Raw genomic sequence first — 20,604 nt, 5'->3', positions numbered from 1 at the left:
TTAGAGAAATTTACTTTTTTCTAAGTATGTGTACACATGTATCTTGAATTTTGCAATTTTTCACGCTAGTTGTCCTGTAGACTGACTCATTGGCCCTTAAGAAGGGACAGTTGTGTCCCAAACTTCAGCCTGCGTCTGCTTGAATAAAGTTACCACTTGCAGAAGTGCCAGTCTCTTTGCATTGCTTATGGATTAATAAAGGGGTCTTGTCAATCAACCTGAAAAACCTCACTAGACAACTCCACTCACCAATACTTGGCCTAAACCAAGGGTGCGGCGTTTACTTTATCGCTGTGACTTTTCAGAAAACAGACTAGACTGCTGCTTCAACAACACTGTGCAACACCCTGTACAGATAACGTACGTGTGTGTGTTATTATTTAGTGTTTATATAGCACCAACATCCACATATCTTTAAAAAGTATATAGTCACAATCTAATCCCTACCATAGTCATATGTACAGTATATCGTTGAGGGCCAAATTATAGAACAGACAACTTCTCTTTATGTTTTTGGGATGTGGGAGAAAAACTGAGTGCCCAGAGGAAACCCACACAGTGACAGGGCGAACATACAAACTCCATGCAGATAGTGCCCTGGTTAGGATTTGAGATAAGTTTAGGATTAGGCTTCTAAGGTGAGTGCAGGTACCCTGCGTAATAAGGAACCCCAGGTGAGAGATATATGGAGGCTGGCATATTTATTTCCTTTTAAGCCATATCAGTTGCCTGGCAGTAGTGTCTGAATCACACACCTGAAACAAGCATGTGGCTAATCTTCTCAGAAACATCTGATCTGCTGCATGCTTGTATAGGGTCTATGGCTAAAGGTATTAGCGGCAGAGGTTTAGCAGGACAGCCAGGCAATGTGCATTGTTTAAAAAGGAAATAAATATGTCAGCCTCCATATCCCTCTCACCTCCCTTTAAAGAGCAGAGAGCATTGGTGGGACTCCCATGTTGAGGCCCGGAGACCCCATTCTTAAAGAGAACCTTAGGTGACAGGGATATGGAGGCCAAAATATTTAATTCCTTTTAAACAATATGATTTGCTTAACTGTCCCCCTGATCCTGTGTCTCTAATGCTTTTAACCAAAGACCCTGGACAAGCATATGCAGATCAGGTGCTCTGACTTCAAGTCTGGCAGGATTATCTGCATGCTTGTTTACTGATGCTGGAAGATCAACAGGACTGCCAGGTAACTGGTATTGCTTATTAGGAAATAAAATGTGGCAGCCTCCATATCGCTCACACCTCGGGTTCACTGTAACGGAACACCTGAAGAAGGAGCGATCTACACTATTAAAGGAGTCTGAAGCAATAAAAAAAAAAAAACCAGGGCAGAGGAGGCTCTGGGTCCTATAGATAGAGCCTTCCCATTCCTCGTAAAGTCCCAGCGCTCCACTGCTGGCTCTCCCGTTGGCAGTCTCTGACCAATGGTCTGGAGACAAGTGCTCCCAAAGACGGGCCGCTCTGTACTGCGCATACGCGAGCTTGCATTCCCGCACACGTGCAGTACAGAGCCGCCCGTGCCCAAAGACTGCCGAAGCCTCCTGCGGCGGGGGATTCAAACAGAGGTGACAGCGTGGAACGACGGGACTGTGAGATGAGCAGGAAGCCTCTAGGACCCAGAGCCTTCCCTCTCATTAGGTAAGTACCATATCTTTTTTTTCAATCGCTTCAGACTCACTTTAAATTGCAAGTTTAGGGCCGGTTCCTTGCTTGGAACCTGTCGTCAAACGCTCCCATTCAAGTGAATGAGAGTGTTTGTATCGGGCGGCGTGGATCAATTACCGGCATTTGCGCAAATGCAGCGTTCCGATTCCCGATTTTCACCGTTGTTCCAGGCAACTCATGCGGCATTCAGGGTCACTTACCATCGTGTTTTTGTGTCTCCTGTGGGGTCTTTGTATTTATTAATTTCTGGGTCAAAGAGTTCACTTCCTGACTGACGTCAGGTAGTGTAAAACAATCATCGCTCCACAAAAGTGCAGAGAAAAGCGCTCACCAAATCACCGGTTGGGGAGAGGGTGACTCCCAGAAAGATTTCGCACCGCCATTCAAGTTTTATACACCCGACAGGCCTGATAGCAGAGTTTTCTGAATAATATGGTATTCATATTTGCTATACACACACAATTCTTTAAATGAATACGTAATTGAATGAAATGCTGTCGGCAGCTGGGCTGTAGAAAAGACTATAGATTCCCTGACAAAGTCTCTGCGTGAGTTTCTGAACTGATAACTAATTAATTACCCTGCCATGCAGAGGCTGGCAGGCATCGCGGTGCGGGCAGATAATTGGCTCGCCTGTAATTGCAATTGTTTCATCTGCAATAATTAATGCCTCCTAGCAGTTTGCTTTAATTGAATATTAGTAACATTATAAACGTTACAATCAGATAAAAGTGTTGATTGGTAGCCTGTCTTATCCTATAACAAGATGTCTCTATATGATATCTGATGATCTTCCATCTGATGTCGGCGCCCTGGATACCTCACGGTTTTGGGTTGATGCTTTAAAACAGGGGTGTAATAGCCCCTGTGACCCTCTACAGTTTTGGGGGTTGGCGGCTAAGAAGGACCTCTTTGAGATGCAGAACGTGGCAGGACATTAGACTATTATGGTAGGATTAGACTGTGAGCTCCTCTGAGGCCAGTCAATGACATGACTATGTACTCTGTAAAGTGCTGCAGAAGATGTCAGTGCTATATAAATACATAATAATAATAATATGGTAGGGCATTAGAATATGGCAGGATTAGATTGTGAGCTCCTCTGAGGATAGTCATTGACATGGCTATGTACTCTGTAAAGTGCTGCAGAAGATGTCAGTGCTATATAAATACCTAATAATAATATGGTAGGGCATTAGATTGACTATGGTAGGATTAGACTGTGGGCTCCTCTGAGGACAGTCAGTGACATGACTGTGTAATCTGTAAAGTGCTGCAGAAGAGGTCAGTGCTATAATAGAACAATTCCTTTCACTGGGCTTGTGTGGATCTGGAAAGAGGAGGGACCCCTGAAGATCGCTAGCAGAATGAAGGGTGTCGGGGGTAAGCCATCTTGCACTCCACTATTCTTGCTTTAAACGTTTGGCACCCTTCTGGTGTGCTTTAAAGACAACTTGAAGTAAAGATAAACCCATGAGTGTATCTAACCACCTAATCATACACGACATTCCTACAGTCATCATTTGTATTTAAAGCATTATAATCTACATTTGTCAGTCTCACATTATTCAATGGGGACGCAGAGGTATTGTGTTTTGGTACATTTTTTTATGCTCTTTTTTTTTTTTTTTTAATAAAAAAAACAAAACAAAACAAGTTTGACGTATTTCCACTTCCTGTTGACTTCTTAGCGATTTGCATAAAATACTTTAAAAAAAAAACGCATGCAAAAGGCATACAAATTGAATATGCGATTTATATTTGCGAACCACAAACGCATTAAAACAAAAAAACCGCATATGCGGAACAAAAATGCAAAACGCAAAGAAAACACACAAACGCATATGCATCAAAACGCTACCTTTCCCGCACTGGGTCCCCAAACTTTTTTAGTCAAGGGCCGGGTCAAAATACTTTAGACTGCTGGGGGGCCGGAATGTACATAAAATGATGTAGAAAAACATTACATTGAACCTAGGTAGTGTAAACAGTGCCTGAAACACAATCCCCCACACGCAAACCAATGAATGTTCAAAATACGTATTTTCAAAAGTCCCCCCAAAACAACCCCCTTTCCCCAGTAATTGCAAGGACTGTAAAGTATCCACCACTACACACGCGCACACACACACACTGCTTTTATATTACCTCTAACCACCACCACCACCCCCCACCACCACCACACCACTACCACAATGGTTTTGCGCACCAGGCAGTGAAGCATACCCAGGTGACAACCTGCCATACAATTGGACAGCAGTGCCACCTAAAGTGGTATTGGATTGGAAGCCAGGGAATTACTTCTTTTTGGCTTCCATGTGGAAACGTGCTGCCAGCACTGCGCCGCATCTAGAAGTAATACATTTTGTGTGTGGAGGGCTGGTAAAAAAGCCTCAGGGGGCCGCATTCGGCCCGCGGGCCTTAGCTTGAGGACCACTGGCCTAGTGTATTACTACCCTGAGGGTAGTTTGTTGTTCAAAAATATTTTGCAGCCGAACGGTGTTAAAGAGAAACTGAAGCGAAAAAAAAAATGATGATATTATGATTTGTATGTGTAGCACAGCTAAGAAATAAAACATTAAGATCAGATACATCAGTGTAATTGTTTCCAGTACAGGAAGAGTTGAGAAACTCCAGTTGTTATCTCTATGCAAACAAGCCATTAAGCTCTCCGACTAAGTTAGTGGAGAGGGCTGTTATCTGACTTTTATTATCTCAACTGTTCCTGGACTATTTACTTTTCCTCTGCTAGAGGAGAGGTCATTACTTCACAGACTGCTCTGAAAGACTCATTTTGAATGCTGAGTGTTGTGTCATCTGCACATATTATAGAATGATGCAATGTTAGAAAAAACACTATATACCTGAAAATAAAAGTATGAGAATATTTTCTTTGCTGCTAATCTTCTAGTAATTATTCATAGTACACAACCAATTCACTATATCATATTTTTATTTTTGCTTCAGTGTCTCTTTAAAACAGCGCAGGAGATTTGAGCGCAGCTGGCGCCACCATAGGCCATAATAGGAATAACGGCTATAGCGGTGCTCAGTGAGTAATTTGAGCGCCGTCAAAAGACGGAGCACAAATTACTACAAAAACACTGTAATTTGTCTGCCAGCAATAGCTGGAAGCTGAATTACATAATTCCCGCACTATTCATGGCAGCCTGGAGGGGGAATAGTAATTAGCGCTGCTGGGACTTGTGCAGGAGCAGGGTAAGCCATATATCAGCTTTACCCTGCGCACAAATCTCCCGGCAGCAGATTCATAGCTTTGCTCTGCAGCTCCCATACAGACAGATCTTGAACTACTGGACAGGTTACAGGTTTTTCTCAGCTACACAGTTCAGGTCCGCTTTAAACTTCTCTCTCAATTCTGCATGTCCTACAAGGGATGTTCTGCATTATTCTATGTATTACCTCGAATCAAATGGAAAAAGCATTAGAAATGAACTGGCCCATTGATTAATACGGCTGTCGTGTCTAATGTGTTCCTAGGCATGGAAAAACACAAAGAAAACGCCAGATGTGGCAGAAACAGCCCCTAAGAGCATGTCGTCCTGTGGTTATATCCCTGTGATGTGCCGGAGATGGAGCTGCTGGGATAATAATGGGGAGTGCTTTTTAAGACCCTCATATCTGTGATGCGGCCTCCGTAAAGCTAGGGGGATTGTGGAACGATGATTTACAGATCAGTTCTCCATCTACCCCGTTGCTGTGGTCTGAATAGGCAGCCAAACAGGATCTGCATGGAGTTTGTATGTTCTCCCTGGGTCTGTGTAGGTTTCCTCTGGGCACTCCAGTTTCCTCCCACATTACAAAAACATACAGATAAGTTAATTGCCTTCCCCCTAAATTGGCCCTAGACTACAATACATACACTACTACACAATCAATTTATAAACACAGACTAAGGACTAGATTGTGAGCCCCTCTGAGGGACAGATAAAGAGCCACTATCACTAAAAATTTTAACCATGTTAACACATATACATTAAAAAGTACATTTCTTCCATAGTATTAATTATACATTACTTTTCTCCTATGTTGCTGCAATTTACTGTAGCTAATAAATATTTGACATGTTTTGAACTAGTCCATCTCGCCATGGGGGAGTCTCAGTATTTTCTTTATTCTTTTCAAAAGCAGCCTGTCTACTACACTATTTTGGCAGTTGAACTGAGCAACTGCTGTTCAGTAAGTGCTTTTGAAAATAAAGACGACCCTGAGAAATCCCCCATGTCAGTTCTGTCAGATATTTACTACCTACTGTAAGTGACAGTAACATACTAGAAAAGTAGCATACAGCTCATTTTACTCTGAAAAAAATGTACGATTTATATGTATTCATAAACATGTATCTTTAAATGTTACATCTTTCTGTGATGGTGGTCCTTTAAAGTGAATGGGAATCGTACTAAAAAAATATAATAAAAAAATACAGATACTTACCTAATGTGAGGGAAGGCTCTGGGTCTTAGAGAGCCTTTCCGCTCCTCTCCTGGTCCCTTCCATTAGTCGCTAGCTCCCCCGTTTGAATCCCCCAGGCAAGTGCACCAGAGAGGGTGCTCGCACGTGTGCATTATGGAGCGGCCCATCTTCAGGAGCACTCAGGATCCCAAGACTTCCGAAGCGGCAGAGAGAAGTATTTGACCAAATTGGTTGAATACTGCTCCCGGGGAGCCAGCGCTGGAACAGGAGAGGAGAGGGAAGGCTCTATAGGACCCAGGAAAAAAAATAGAGACACAGAGAGCCCAATATAGTGTAAGTCGAACAACCAGGATAAGGACAATATTAATAGAAGATTATACTCACAAAGCAGGGTTACCGCAAAGGCAACCACTGCAATGGCAGGTGGGGAGATTAGACCTGACCCCACTCAGCTTAAGAAATCTCTCTCTATACATCGTAAAGATGGGGCAACACCCCTCCACCAAGGGTGGACTAGACTATAGACTGAAGAGTTTACCAGAGGCGCCACAGTAGTATAAAAAGCAATTAAAATCCATTCAAAAAGAGGAGGTAGAGGTGGACTTACCTCCTCCAAGCAGACACCAAAAATCGTTGGTTGTATATTTAAAACCAACAATTTTTGGTATCTGCTTGGAGGAGGTAAGTCCGGCTGGAGATTGTGTATATCAGTGTGACTGAGGAAATATGACAGAGATCATTTAGCTGCATGCCTGAGGAAGGGGCCATGTTCTGTAATGCTATACAGTGGTTTGCAAAAGTATTCAGCCCCCTTGAAGTTTTTCACATTTTGTCATATTACTGCCACAAACATGAATCAATTTTATTGGAATTCCACGTGAAAGACCAATACAAAGTGGTGTACATGTGAGATGCGGAGCGAAAATCATACACGATTCCAAACATTTTTTACAAATCAATAACTGCAAAGTGGGGTGTTCGTAATTATTCAGCCCCCTTTGGTCTGTGTGCAGTCAGTTGCCAACAGACATAATATGGTGGTGGCAGCATCATGCTCTGCGGGTGCTTCTCTTCAGCAGGGACAGGGAAGCTGGTCAGAGTTGATAGGAAGATGGATGGGGCCAAATACAGGGCAATCTTGCAAGAAAACCTCTTGGAGTCTGCAAAAGACTTGAGACTGGGGCGGAGGTTCACCTTCCAGCAGGACAACGACCCTAAACATAAAGGCAGGGCAACAATGGAATGGTTTAAAACAAAACATATCCATGTGTTAGAATGGCCCAGTCCAGATCTTAAACCAATCGAGAATTTGTGGCAAGATCTGAAAACTGCTGTTCACAAACGCTGTCCATCTAATCTGACTGAGCTGGAGCGGTTTTGCAAAGCAGAATGGGCAAGGATTTCAGTCTCTAGATGTGCAAAGCTGGTAGAGACATACCCTAAAAGACTAGCAGCTGTAATTGCAGCAAAAAGTGGTTCTACCAAGTACTGACTCAGGGGGCTGAATAATTACGCACACCCCACTTTGCAGTTATTTATTTGTAAAAAATGTTTGGAATGATGTATGATTTTCGTTCCACTTCTCACGTGTACACCACTTTGTATTGGTCTTTCATGTAGAATTCCAATAAAAATGGATTCATGTTTGTGGCAGTAATATGACAAAATGTGAAAACCGTCAAGGGGGCCGAATACTTTTGCAAACCACTGTGTAAAGAATTTTGTATGCAAATGTATGCAGCTTGAACATGAAAAGCTCTTGCTATTGAAATGGAGGATTAGCAAGAGCTTTTCAAACAGGGCTGCAGATCCCAAGAGTTTAGAAAAAGGCTTAGAAAAGCACTGGTAGTGGGTTCCAAGCCTAACTGCAGGTTAGCATAACAGGATGAAGAGGGTAGTGCTAAGCTTGCTTGACAACACTGTGACCTGTGAGCTAAAAGACTGCTCTTTCTGTATGATCTCAACCCCCACCCTGGCCTTAGGCCCAGTTCACACTCACATTGATGAAAAACTGATCTGTGGAACTTGTGGTCCATTCTAACAGAGCAATGTAAACGGATCCTATTGATTAACATAGGATCCGTTCACCTCTGTTAGGCTGGTTTCACACCAAGACGTTGCGTTTTAGGGGACGTTATGGTCACATAACGTGCCCCTAACGCAACGCCTGGTGCTCTCTAAGGTGGACGTCAGAGTGAGCCGCGTTGTGTAGCTCACTCTGGCGTCCGTGATGCGCACTCTTGGACGCATGCGGCATCACGTGGTCCCGCCCGGCCAATTGCCGCACAGAGCGGCCGCTCCAGGAAGTAAACACTGCACGTCACTGAGTGCAGTGAATATTAATTAGCCATGTGCTTGGCCGCTCTCCGCTCCTCCCCAACATTACTGCGCATGTCCAAGCAGTCTAACGCGGCTCTGCCGCTTACAAAGTACTGCATGCAGTACGTTGTGTAATGTTACTGTGTAACGCAACGTGGGCACTGTGAACAGCCCATTGATTTTTTCATTGCTGTGCGGTGGGCTGTGTTACAGGCTGCTCTAACGTGCGCCTGTAACGTCCCACTGTGAAACCAGCCTTAGGATCCGGTCCGTTTAGCTCACCTAAACAGACAGTTTTTAAGGCCAATGAGAACCGGGCCTTAGAAACACCCTCTGATCTGAAGCAAAGAGTGTGATGATGTCACCACATCGCCCCTCCCCTTGAAAGGATTTGCTGCTTCTGTATATGATGGCATGTACTGTTTGTATACAGCTAGTTACAGCGCAAGGTTACGATATGATGAAGGTACAGAGCACTTAGGTGTAGGGAGTCTTTAACCTTTTTTCTGTGGCTTCTACGGGTCCCCAGCAGACGTCCTGTCCCACGCTGGTCCTCCAGGATCCTCCGGTTCCCCGCCACGGCTCACTTCTCGCTTTTTCTTCTAACGAGACGAACGTCACTGCGCCTGCGTGGCCGTGTATAGAAGTGAGCCGCGGTGAGGAACCAGAGGATCCTTGAAGACCGGCGTGGGACAGGACATCTGCAGGGGGCTGGTAGAAGCCCCAGTAAAGTGAAACTTTTTATTTTTAGAAAAGGCCAAAAACTTCCTTTAGGTGTAGAGTAGACAAGATCTATAGAATCAACACAAACAAGACAAATAACATTTATATTACGCTTTTCTCCTGATGGACTCCAAGTGCTTGAGCTGCAGCCACTAGGGGTGGGTTCTATAGGCAGTAGCAGTGCAGCGTTAGGGAGTCTTGCCCAAGGACTCCTTGCTGAATAAGCCAGCACAGCTTACTGAACAGGAAGAGCAGAGATTCAAACCCTTGTCTCCTGTGTCAGAGGCAGAGCACTAAAAAGTGACACTGAAGTGCAAAAAACAAAATGATACAATGAATAGTAGTTCTGTAAGCCAGCAGCTATTCAGCAGGAGACCTTAGGCAAGTCTTCCTAACACTGCTACTGCCTACAGAGCGCGTCCTAGTGGCTGTAGCTCTGGCGCTTTGAGTCCGCCAGGAGAAAAGCGCTATAAAAGTGTTTGTCTTTTTGTCTTTTAGTACTTACAATTAATAGAACATTAGTAGCAAAGAAAATAGTCTTTTTTTTTTACAACATTGTATCATTCTCTAATATTTGCAATTTACACACTACACAGCATTCTAAATGATTTCACAGAGCAGATTACTGACCTTTTGAACTTTTCTCTGCAGAAAAGACGAAATATAGTGACAGACAATAAGCTTCAGAAGACAGAGCTCTCTGCTACTTTGAAAGTTGTGGAGCTCAGATAAGCTCTTTTGCATAGATAACAACTGGAGTTTAACTCTTCCTGCACTGAAAACAATGAGACTCTTTTCTTTGCTACTAATGTTTTATTTCTGAGCTGTACTACACATACAAATCATTATGTCATAAGTTTACGATCACTTCAGATTTCCTTTAACCATTACACTATCCAGCCATTGCTGGATGCAGACACTGAATTTGTACAGCCCATACAGGAGCTACAGAGTGCGTAAGGTTAGTACATGATCAAGGTATCTTAAGGGGAAAAAAAAAAAGCATGAGTTGTAAAGGCCACAATAAAAACACACCCTTATAGTGCCTGAGCACACTAATGCACTTCAGTCTGCTTCTCAGCAACACATCAATCTGTATAGCTAATAGTCAGCTGTAGTGCACAGCCGGGACAAGTCCATGCTGTGCAAAGCATAAGCCGCCGCCCACTGGCCGCAGTGAAGGAAAGGGGAGGGGGTGTGCGCATGCGCATGGTGGTCATGCGCACAGGGGCTCTGCGGAAGGCTGGCCCACGCCAGGGTGGATTCTTGAAAAGTGGCAAGAAGCCCGTTTGTTTGCTCAGGCCCTTAGGTGAATGGCCAATTTCTCCCCACTTCCGTGTAGTATGTGGGCTAACAGACTTTGAATACTATGAACAGATTGTGTAGATAAGCGCATATCCTATATAATAAAACCCTACTGTCTCTGCGTCCCGTGTCCCTGTGTCCCTATAGGCTCTCTGCGCATGTGCAGGGACGCAGAGACAGTGAGGGGGAGTGACGTGAGCCTCACGGTCAAGGGGCAGGCGTGTGCGCGCGGCGTGGCTCGGGTGCGTGCGTGCGCATGCGGGCTTAGGTCCACTAGTACTACATAAAAGTGGTAAGATTGGCAAATAAAAATTTAATGTCTGTATGCCCCCTAAGCATCGCATTTGCAATCGCTAAGCATGGTTCAGCACGGCACTGACCTGCAGCTGCGTGGCATTGTATCCCGCAAGCTGAAATGTGAGTTCTGACGCCTTTCTTTCCCATCCATACTAAATAAAATAAGTTACTCTATACGCTATGAAAATTGCCAAACACAATACAATAAAAAAATCCAATTTTACAGCAATTCAATAAGAACGACTTGCTGTACAGAAAAATATAAAGCTTTTTTTTTTTTTTTGTCCTATTTAAGCAAACCGCAACAAAAATTGAAAATGCCATTATATTAAAACTTGTTTAGGAGCGGTGGAACCTTCTGTACAACTTATCAGAAATTGAATGGGGCAGGAGATATAGAAGTATATACAGCAGATGTATAGATTGGGGGGTGGGGGGTATACAGCAGGTAAATAGATGAGCAGTAATGGGGTAAGGGGGATATAGATAGGAGGGGGATATAAAGCAGGTAGAATGAGAGGAGGTGCAGTAATAGGGGTATGGGTAGAGCAGGTAGAATAATAGAAAGAGGAGCCTTTATAGGGATATAGAGTAGGTAGAATGATAGAAAGAGCAGTAATGGGGATATGGAGAATATGGAGTAGGTAGAATGATAGGAGGAGCAGTAATATGGATATGGTGGATGTAGAGCAGGTAGAATGATAGGGGAAGCAGTAATAGGGATATGGGAGATATAGATAGGGTAGAATGAGAGGAGGTGCACTAATAGGGATATGGGGGATATAGAAATAGGGGGAGCAGTAATAGGGGTATGGGGAATATAGAGCAGGTAGAATAATAGGATGAGCAGTAATAGGGATATAGGGAATATAGAGCAGGTAGAATAATAAGATGAGCCGTAATAGGGATATGGAGGATATAGGAGGAGCAGTAATAGGGGTATGGGGGATATACAGATAGGAGGGGGATAGAGAGTAGGTAGAATGATAGGAAGAGCAGTAATAGGGGTATAGGGGATACACAGATAGGAGGGGGATAGAGAGCAGGTAGAATGATAGGAGGAGCAGTAATAGGGGTATGGGGTATATACAGATAGGAGGGGGATATAGAGCAGGTAGAATGATAGGAGGAGCAGTAATAGGGGTATGGTGGATATACGGATAGGAGGGGGATATAGAGCAGGTAGAATGATAGGAGGAGCAGTAATAGGGGTATGGTGGATATACGGATAGGAGGGGGATAGAGAGCAGGTAGAATGATAGGAGGAGCAGTAATAGGGGTATGGTGGATATACGGATAGGAGGGGGATAGAGAGCAGGTAGAATGATAGGAGGAGCAGTAATATGGATATGGTGGATGTAAAGCAGGTAGAATGATAGGGGAAGCAGTAATAGGGATATGGGAGATATAGATAGGGTAGAATGAGAGGAGGTGCACTAATAGGGATATGGGGGATATAGAAATAGGGGGAGCAGTAATAGGGGTATGGGGAATATAGAGCAGGTAGAATAATAGAATGAGCAGTAATAGGGATATAGGGAATATAGAGCAGGTAGAATAATAAGATGAGCCGTAATAGGGATATGGAGGATATAGGAGGAGCAGTAATAGGGGTATGGGGTATATACAGATAGGAGGGGGATAGAGAGCAGGTAGAATGATAGGAGAAGCAGTAATAGGGGTATGGGGGATACACAGATAGGAGGGGGATAGAGAGCAGGTAGAATGATAGGAGGAGCAGTAATAGGGGTATGGGGGATATACAGATAGGAGGGGGATATAGAGCAGGTAGACGGATAGGAAGAGCAGTAATAGGGGTATGGGGGATATACAGATAGGAGGGGGATAGAGCGCAGGTAGAATGATAGGAGGAGCAGTAATAGGGGTATGGGGGTTATACAGATAGGAGGGGGATAGAGAGCAGGTAGAATGATAGGAGGAGCAGTAATTGGGGTATGGGGGATATAAAGATAGGAGGGGGATAGAGAGCAGGTAGAATGATAGGAGGAGCAGTAATAGTTGTATGGGGGATATACAGATAGGAGGGGGATAGAGAGCAGGTAGAATGATAGGAGGAGCAGTAATAGTTGTATGGGGGATATACAGAGAGGAGGGGGATAGAGAGCAGGTAGAATGATAGGAGGAGCAGTAATAGGGGTATGGGGGATATACAGATAGGAGGGGGACATAGAGCAGGTAGAATGATAGGAGGAGCAGTAATAGGGGTATGGGGGATATACAGATAGGAGGGGGACATAGAGCAGGTAGAATGATAGGAGGAGCAGTAATAGGGGTATGGGGGATATACAGATAGGAGGGGGACATAGAGCAGGTAGAATGATAGGAGGAGCAGTAATAGGGGTATGGGGGATATACAGATAGGAGGGGGACATAGAGCAGGTAGAATGATAGGAGGAGCACTAGAGCAGCCATTGTACGGGGACGGCCGGGTGTCAGGTGGTAATGAAGGATTCCCCGCAGTTTCCTCCCTCCCCCAACCCCAGCAGCACTGACCCTCACCCCCTATCCCGCTCCCACCTCAGCCCGGATCCGGGTGTTCGGGCGCCGTGTGACAGCTGCGGCTGGGCAGGGACTGCGTGACGTCACCTCCCACCCTGTCCCACCCCGGCCACCGTACCCGGGAGGAGAGGCGGAGCCAGCGTGTTCCAATATTTTATTTTACAGAGTACAGCAGCTCACTGTGTTCAATTCATTCCTAAACCTTACAATAAACCCTCTAAGCTGCACACTGCTTGTCCCTACCATACAGCACACCATACACCCCACATACTGTACACTCCATACAGCACACTATACCCTCCCCCCCTCCCGTACACTCCATACAGCACACTATACCCCCCCCCCCCCCCATACCATACACTCCATACAACACACTATACACCCCCCCCCATACCAAACAGCGCACTATACACCCCCCATACCATACACTCCATACAGCACACTATACACCCCCCCCCCCCCATACCATACACTCCATACAGCACACTATACACCCCCCCCCATACCATACACTCCATACAACACACTATACACCCCCCCATACCAAACAGCGCACTATACACCCCCCATACCATACACTCCATACAGCACACTATACACCCCCCCCCCATACCATACACTCCATACAACACACTATACACCCCCCCCATACCAAACAGCGCACTATACACCCCCCATACCATACACTCCATACAGCACACTATACACCCTCCACTCCATACAGCACACTATACCCTCCCCCCCTCCCATACACTCCATACAGCACACTATACACCCCCCCATACCATCAGCACACTATACACCCTCCATTCCATACACTCCATACAGCACACTATTCAAACCCCATACCACACCCTGTACAGCACACTATACACCCCCATACCATATACCACATACAACACTATACATCCCCCATAACATACACACCATACAGCACACTATACATCCCCCCATCCCCAACACCCTATACAGCACACTATACATCCACCATACCATACACCCCATACTGCACACTATACATCCCCCATACCATACAGCACACTATAAATCCCCCATACCATGCGCCTCATACAGCACTTTATACATCTGTACATCCCTCATACCATACACCCCATAATATACATCCCACTCTATACATCACCCATATAACATTACACACCCTCTATATCACATATCCCACACTGTACATCCAACTACACCACTCCATACTGTACATACCCTTACCAAATATCCCTTATACCACACATCCCAATCTGTGCATATACATACAACATACAATTGTGCTCATAAAAGACTTACACACCCTGGAAGAATTTGTTTAAGATTACTTTTTTCTTATTTAAATATGATTGACCGTGTCTAAAATGTCTTCCATTCATAGCTAGTGGTTGGGCAAAGCCATTTAATTTCACACAACGGTTTGTTTGTTTGTTTTTAAATATCAGAATGACAAGTGGAAGAACCCAAATGACCTTGAATGAAGGTTTATATTTTATATACCCTTGAAGTTTTGGCCTGATAATAAACACACATATTAAACACACGTGCGTTAATTGTATATAAAGGGTGACTGTTCACACCTATGACTTGTTTGCTGGTAATTACAGAAGTCTGAGTATAAATAAAAAACCAAAAAAGTGAGATTCTTGACAGTAATTTGCTCGTTTCAGCCATGGGGAAAGCAAAAGAACTGTCATAGGACCCGAGAGAGAAGGTTGTCCAACTTAAAAACATGAAAAATGATTAAAAAAAAAAAAGCTATACAAAGAGTTGAGAATGTCAATCAGAAGTGCTCAAACCCTCATAAGGAAGTTGAGGGGTTCCTTTAACACCAAGCCACGGTGAGATAGAACAACAAAAACGTCAGCCAGAGCTGCCAGGAGAGTTTTTAGGAATGTAAAGAACTTCAGCTGACATGCAGGCTTTTCAACAGAAAAGAGGTTTAAAGGTGCAAAATAAGGATGCACTTGAAGCAGCGGCATAGCTAAGGACCTTTGGGCCCCAGTGCAAGTTTTACATTGGCTCATTGGAACCTGAAGTGGTTGCCTGGCTGTCCTGCTGATCCTCTGCCTCATACTTTTAGCCGTAGACCCTGAACAAGCATGCAGCAGATCAGGTGGTTCTGACATGGTCAGATCTGACAAGATTACCTGCATGCTTGTTTCTGGTGTGATTCAGACACTACTGCAACCAAATAGGTCAGCAGGGCTGTCAGGTAACTAGTATTGTTTAAAAGGAAATAAATAGGACAGCCCCAACTCTTATCACTACAGTTGTCCTTTAAGGGTGGAGGTGCCCAAAATATATAAAATATTTAAAAAAAAAAAAAAGGTATGGTTGGCTTACTTCTCCGGAAGTTTAAAACGGAGCGGTATGGTTGGCTTACTTCTCCGGAAAGTTTTATTGTAATCATTATGACTCGATATTCTTAAAGGGACTCTGTACTTATAAAAAAAGCCCTATGATGAAAATCTACCTGGGGAGGGGGAAGCCTCAGAGTCCCAATGAGGCTTCTCTGTCTCCTGGAGCTGCGGGGAATCCAGCACTGTCTCCCCCGAAACCTCCCCCGACAAGCTGATTTATTTATCTCTCTGCGATCCTGCGCAGGCGCACTAGCCGCTCTTCGTTCGGGTAAGGCAGAAATAGCCAAACCCGAACGTATCTGCTCTACTGTTCAGGTGCAAAGAACTCGCGCCTGCGCAGTAGAGTGAATCCGATTGGGTTCAACTATTTCCGCCTTAACCCAGAGAGTCGCTAGTGCACCTGCGCAGGATTGAGGTAGGTAAATATTTACCTTAACACTGTTCAGGGGGCTGCAGTGCTGGATTGCCAGGACACCAGAGGATGGGGAAGCCTCGTTAGGATCCAGAGGCTTCCCCATCTCCCGAGGTAAGTACCCCCATAGGGTTTTTTTACATTACAGATTTACACTATACATGTATGGATTTACAGATAGATGTACAGATTTACATTATACATGTATATAATAACAGATAGATGTACATGATGGTGTATAGAAGTTTATTGCACAACTACTGTGTCTATATTTTAAAGAGGCGCTTGCCTCACAATTATTTTTACTTACAGTAAAACTGAAGTTGGGGGGGGGGGGGGGGGGGTAGCAGAAAACCAGATAATACTTACCTATGGAGAGGGAAGGCTCTGGATCCTAGAGCGTTCCCAGTTTTCTTACTATCTCCTTGATTCAGCACTGTCACCCATGTTACATGTATTCGACCAACTGGTCACAACTCCTTCAGCAGCTCTTGAAAGGCTTAGAGGGCACTAGTATCCCCGAGTGCTCCTGAAGATGGGCGGGTCTGTACAGCACATTTGAGCGCATGCTTGCGCAGTACAAAGACAACCATCTCTGGGAGCACTTGAGGACAGTAGTGCTCTCAAAGCCTTGCGAGGACTCCCAGAGGCAGAAATTTTAAATTTGGGGCCACACTGGAACCGGGACACAGAGTGGACAGGGAAGGATCTGTAGGATCTATCTGTGCTTCGGCTCAGGTACACTATAAAGTAATCACCCGGAAGACTGACTGTGCCTAGCGAAACGCGTAAATATTTCCAATAAAATGAGTAGTCATCTTTGAGAAATAAAGCTAATCTTCGCATTATAAAGGGCACCTCTAAATAGTGTATAGCGTTAGCATGGACATAAGGACCCACTCTTGAAAGGGAGCAACCTGAACATACCATAGGTGGTAAGCAATGCAAGTACAGTTCCCCCAAATATTTTAAAGAATGGGACAACCCAAAATTGTATCAGTTATCCTATACCTAATCTGTTACACTATCACAAACAATACACCAGATTTAACTCACTGGATCTGTTTATCTTATTCACATACCCATCATTCCTACACATTTGTAGGATAGCCCCTCTATCATTGTTGTAAACGCAGTAAAATAGTCATGGTGCAATGGCATACAATAAGCTTTACTTCCTGCTTCCCAGACGTGTGAACCAATGATGCGAACAGACAGGAGAATTCTGGGAATCTTTTCCACCAAGCTGTATAGCGTTACCATGGTTTACAGCAAGTTTCCTAAAGAAGTTACAGCAGCAGCAGGAGTTGAAACAAAACATTTATTGATATGTGATATATATTGATTAAAAAAAATTTGCCACTCCCAATCGACATCAATAAAAACTGAAAAGCCATTCGGATTTCTAGCTTGAATTGGAAGAAAACAAAAAAAAACAAACAACAAAAAAAAACAAAAAAAAAACTTTAGATTTTGTTTGCACAACTGATCATTTTTATCCAATTGCAATATAAAGGTTTGATTTTACTGCAGCATGTGTGCCCACCTTTATGCTGATAAGAACTCCACTAGTGATAAACATTTCTAAATCCTCCACCCGAAGCAAGCATCGTCCTACTAAGTCAGAATAACTGTTCAGACCAGCATTAAGGGAAACCCGAGACAAAGAGACCAGAAGCATTGATACTTACTTGTGGCTTCCTCCAGCCCCCTTCAGGCCTCCCTCGCCGTCCCCCCGGGTCACTCGGGGGGGGGGGGAATGTGGATGAGCAAAGTTACCAGGCCGGCTAGCGGATATTCCGAGCAGCCCTGGGGGTTGGCAAGGTAGGGGGGGGGGGGTGGAGGAATCCCAAGGTAAGTATCAATGCTTTTAGTCTCTTCGTCTCGGGAACACTTTTAGGCCCCTTTCACACTGAAGTGTTACGGCATTTTACCGCACTGCTACTGCAGGGTAATGTAAATCTGTAGGTTAAATCACATTGCCTGCAGAGCAGTGCGGTACGCTGGAAGTGACCCATTTAACACTAGTAAATACTTACATTACCGTGTGGCGCCTGCGGTGGCTTGCAGCAGTCTGCGGAGGGCCGGAAGCCATGCAAGTCTATGGTCTTTGGCGGTGCGGGTACGGCACCGCATCGCTGCCGCCAATATGCAGCCTGAAGCTGGCCCCAGGTGACAGAGATCAGCATTAAAGGTGGCCACACGATACAATAAAGTGTTCGATTTTCCAATTTTTGGTATAAAAATGATCAAAAAAAATAAAACATTATAAAAAATAAATAAAATAAAAATGGTATCGTGTGCCAGGCAATCTCTCTGAAGACCAGTTCAGTTTAAAGATCCAAATTAGTCACCCTTTTCTATATGCATTTAACAAAACATAACGAATCAACAGACCACAAGCACGAAAAATGGTAACATCAAGGCCAGTTTTACACTTGAGCTTTGCAAAGCAATATAAGCACTGCAGAAACCAGCCTTCCTTAAAGAGAAACCGTAACCAAGAATTGAAACTTCATCCCAATCAGTAGTGGATATCCCCTTTCCCATGAGAAATTACTGCTTTTCACAAACTGATCACCAGGGGGCTCTGTATGGCTGATATTGTGGTGAAACTCCTCCCTTAGTGTGATGTCAGGACACATCGAGCGAGCCAATACAGCGTGAGGAAGGAGTTCACCTCCGAAAAGGCGTCTGTCACTGTCCTTGGGGTTGATCCCTTTTCTGCAATAAAGAGCTTAAATACATCTCCGTGGTGCTGCTGATCTCTACTCTTCGCACTTTTTTTTCCCATTACATTATTTTCACTGGAGTTCCTCCTTAAGACCCTGCGCCATGGTGCGGTGACAGGGTCATAGGCATAGCGGCCCCCCCAGCTAGTGAAATACTACCAGGAAGTACGTCAATGGGATTCCCAACGGTCTGCGCCGCGCTCTTGTCGTGTACACTTGCTGCGTCGCCTGTTGACTTACATTGCTGCATAATCTGTGCGGTAGGCATGGATCATGCTGTAATGCACTGCAGCCTTTGTGTTGAGAATGCGGTGACTTTGATACTTCCGGCGCACCGCATCATGTGAAATGTGCAAGTCTCCCTTGTGACGGGGAAGCATAACGTGGGGCGACCAAACGTGCAAGTGTGAAACAGACCTTAAAATACACATATATTGAAGACATACATTTTTCCAAGAGTTATACGCACTATAAATGACTTTTTGCCTATGTAGCAGTCACTTGCAGTAGGTAGTAATCTGAAAGGTTTTGAGCTAGGGGTGTGAATTGTTAGCTCCTATACATATAGCATAACCAACCTATATAGGTGGCTTAACTCAAAGCGTTATTTCTCCCAGAGTTACAGTATATGGGTCACTAGACTGCCGTTAGCCACAACATATATTTGTAACAGTAACCCCTCACTTAAGTAATTAGAAAACTTTGCCCCCCCCCCCCCAAAAAAAGAAAAATAATAAGCAAAATTCATAATAAAATTAAGAATGCAATATTTCTGACAAATCCATCTCGTCGTGCTGATAATCATCAGCATTTCCTTTATGATTTAAAAATGCTCTACCTGGATAGGATTGCTGGCCAGCCTACTTGTTTGCACACTTTCCTGGTAGTTGGACTGCTGTTCAGTAAGCATTTTGAAAATGAGGAAAATCCCGAGAATCCCACAGAAGGAGATGGACTAGTCCAAAACCAGATTAAGCTAGCTACTGTAAGTGACAGTCACAGGAAAAAAATACAATTTATAATGCATTTTACTATGGGAAAAATGTACATCTAATACATATGAATTTTAAATTGTATATTGCATGATTCTTATGATCGTGGTCCTTCATGCATAAGAATTAGGCTGCTTTCACAGTTAGATGTTACAGGCGCACGTTAGAGCAGCCTGTAACGCACCCCCACCGCACAGCAATGAAAAATCAATGGGCTGTTCCCAGTGCCCACGTTACGTTACACAGTAACGCTTCACATCAAGACAACATACTGCATGCAGTACTTTATACGCGGCTAAGCCACGTTAGACTGTTAGCACATGTTCAGTACGGGTGTTTTTATTTTAGGGGCAGAGAGGAGGCGGGGAGAGGCCGCTACGTAGCCAGGCACATGGCTACTTGGCATTCACTGCACTTGCAGTGTTTACTCTTTGGAGCGGCCGCTGATTGGCTGGCGGGACCACGTGATGCTGAGAGCTCCGCTCACGTGGTCTCCGCCGCGGCTCTTGGTAGCATCCTGCTCCAACACCACCAGGCGTTGCGTTAGGGGCACGTTATGTGCCCTATAACGTCGCCTAAATGCAACGTCCTGGTGTGTAAGTAGCCTCAAAGTTGGGATCTTTTTTTAAATTTTTCCAAAAACTGTTGCACTACTTCATAGAGCCACATTATAAGGGAAGATGCCGAGAGCCCATTATAGTGTAGTATGTACTGTAAATTGGGTATGGAAGGTAAGGATAGGTATGTTATACTCAAAAACAAGGGTTACCGTCCAGGTAACCACTATGAAGGCAGGTGAGGAGATAAGACCTGTCCCCACTCAGGATTAA

At 44.4% G+C, this 20,604-nt stretch overlaps 1 protein-coding gene across 2 annotated transcripts in view; it reads right to left on the bottom strand.

The window, feature by feature from the left end:
* Positions 1-13,369, bottom strand: part of NOL4L (nucleolar protein 4 like) — a 75,010-nt gene extending 61,641 nt beyond the window's left edge. For both annotated transcript variants that reach the window (XM_068263934.1, XM_068263935.1), the window contains exon 1: positions 13,294-13,369. The gene's annotated coding sequence lies outside the window, so the exon portion shown is untranslated. The remainder of the gene's footprint in view (positions 1-13,293) is intronic.
* Between the last annotated feature and the right edge of the window lie 7,235 nt (positions 13,370-20,604).

Source organism: Hyperolius riggenbachi, chromosome 12, assembly GCF_040937935.1.
Source record: "Hyperolius riggenbachi isolate aHypRig1 chromosome 12, aHypRig1.pri, whole genome shotgun sequence".
Classification (NCBI taxonomy): Eukaryota; Metazoa; Chordata; class Amphibia; order Anura; family Hyperoliidae; genus Hyperolius; species Hyperolius riggenbachi.
This window is presented reverse-complemented; position numbering and strand designations above follow the sequence as displayed.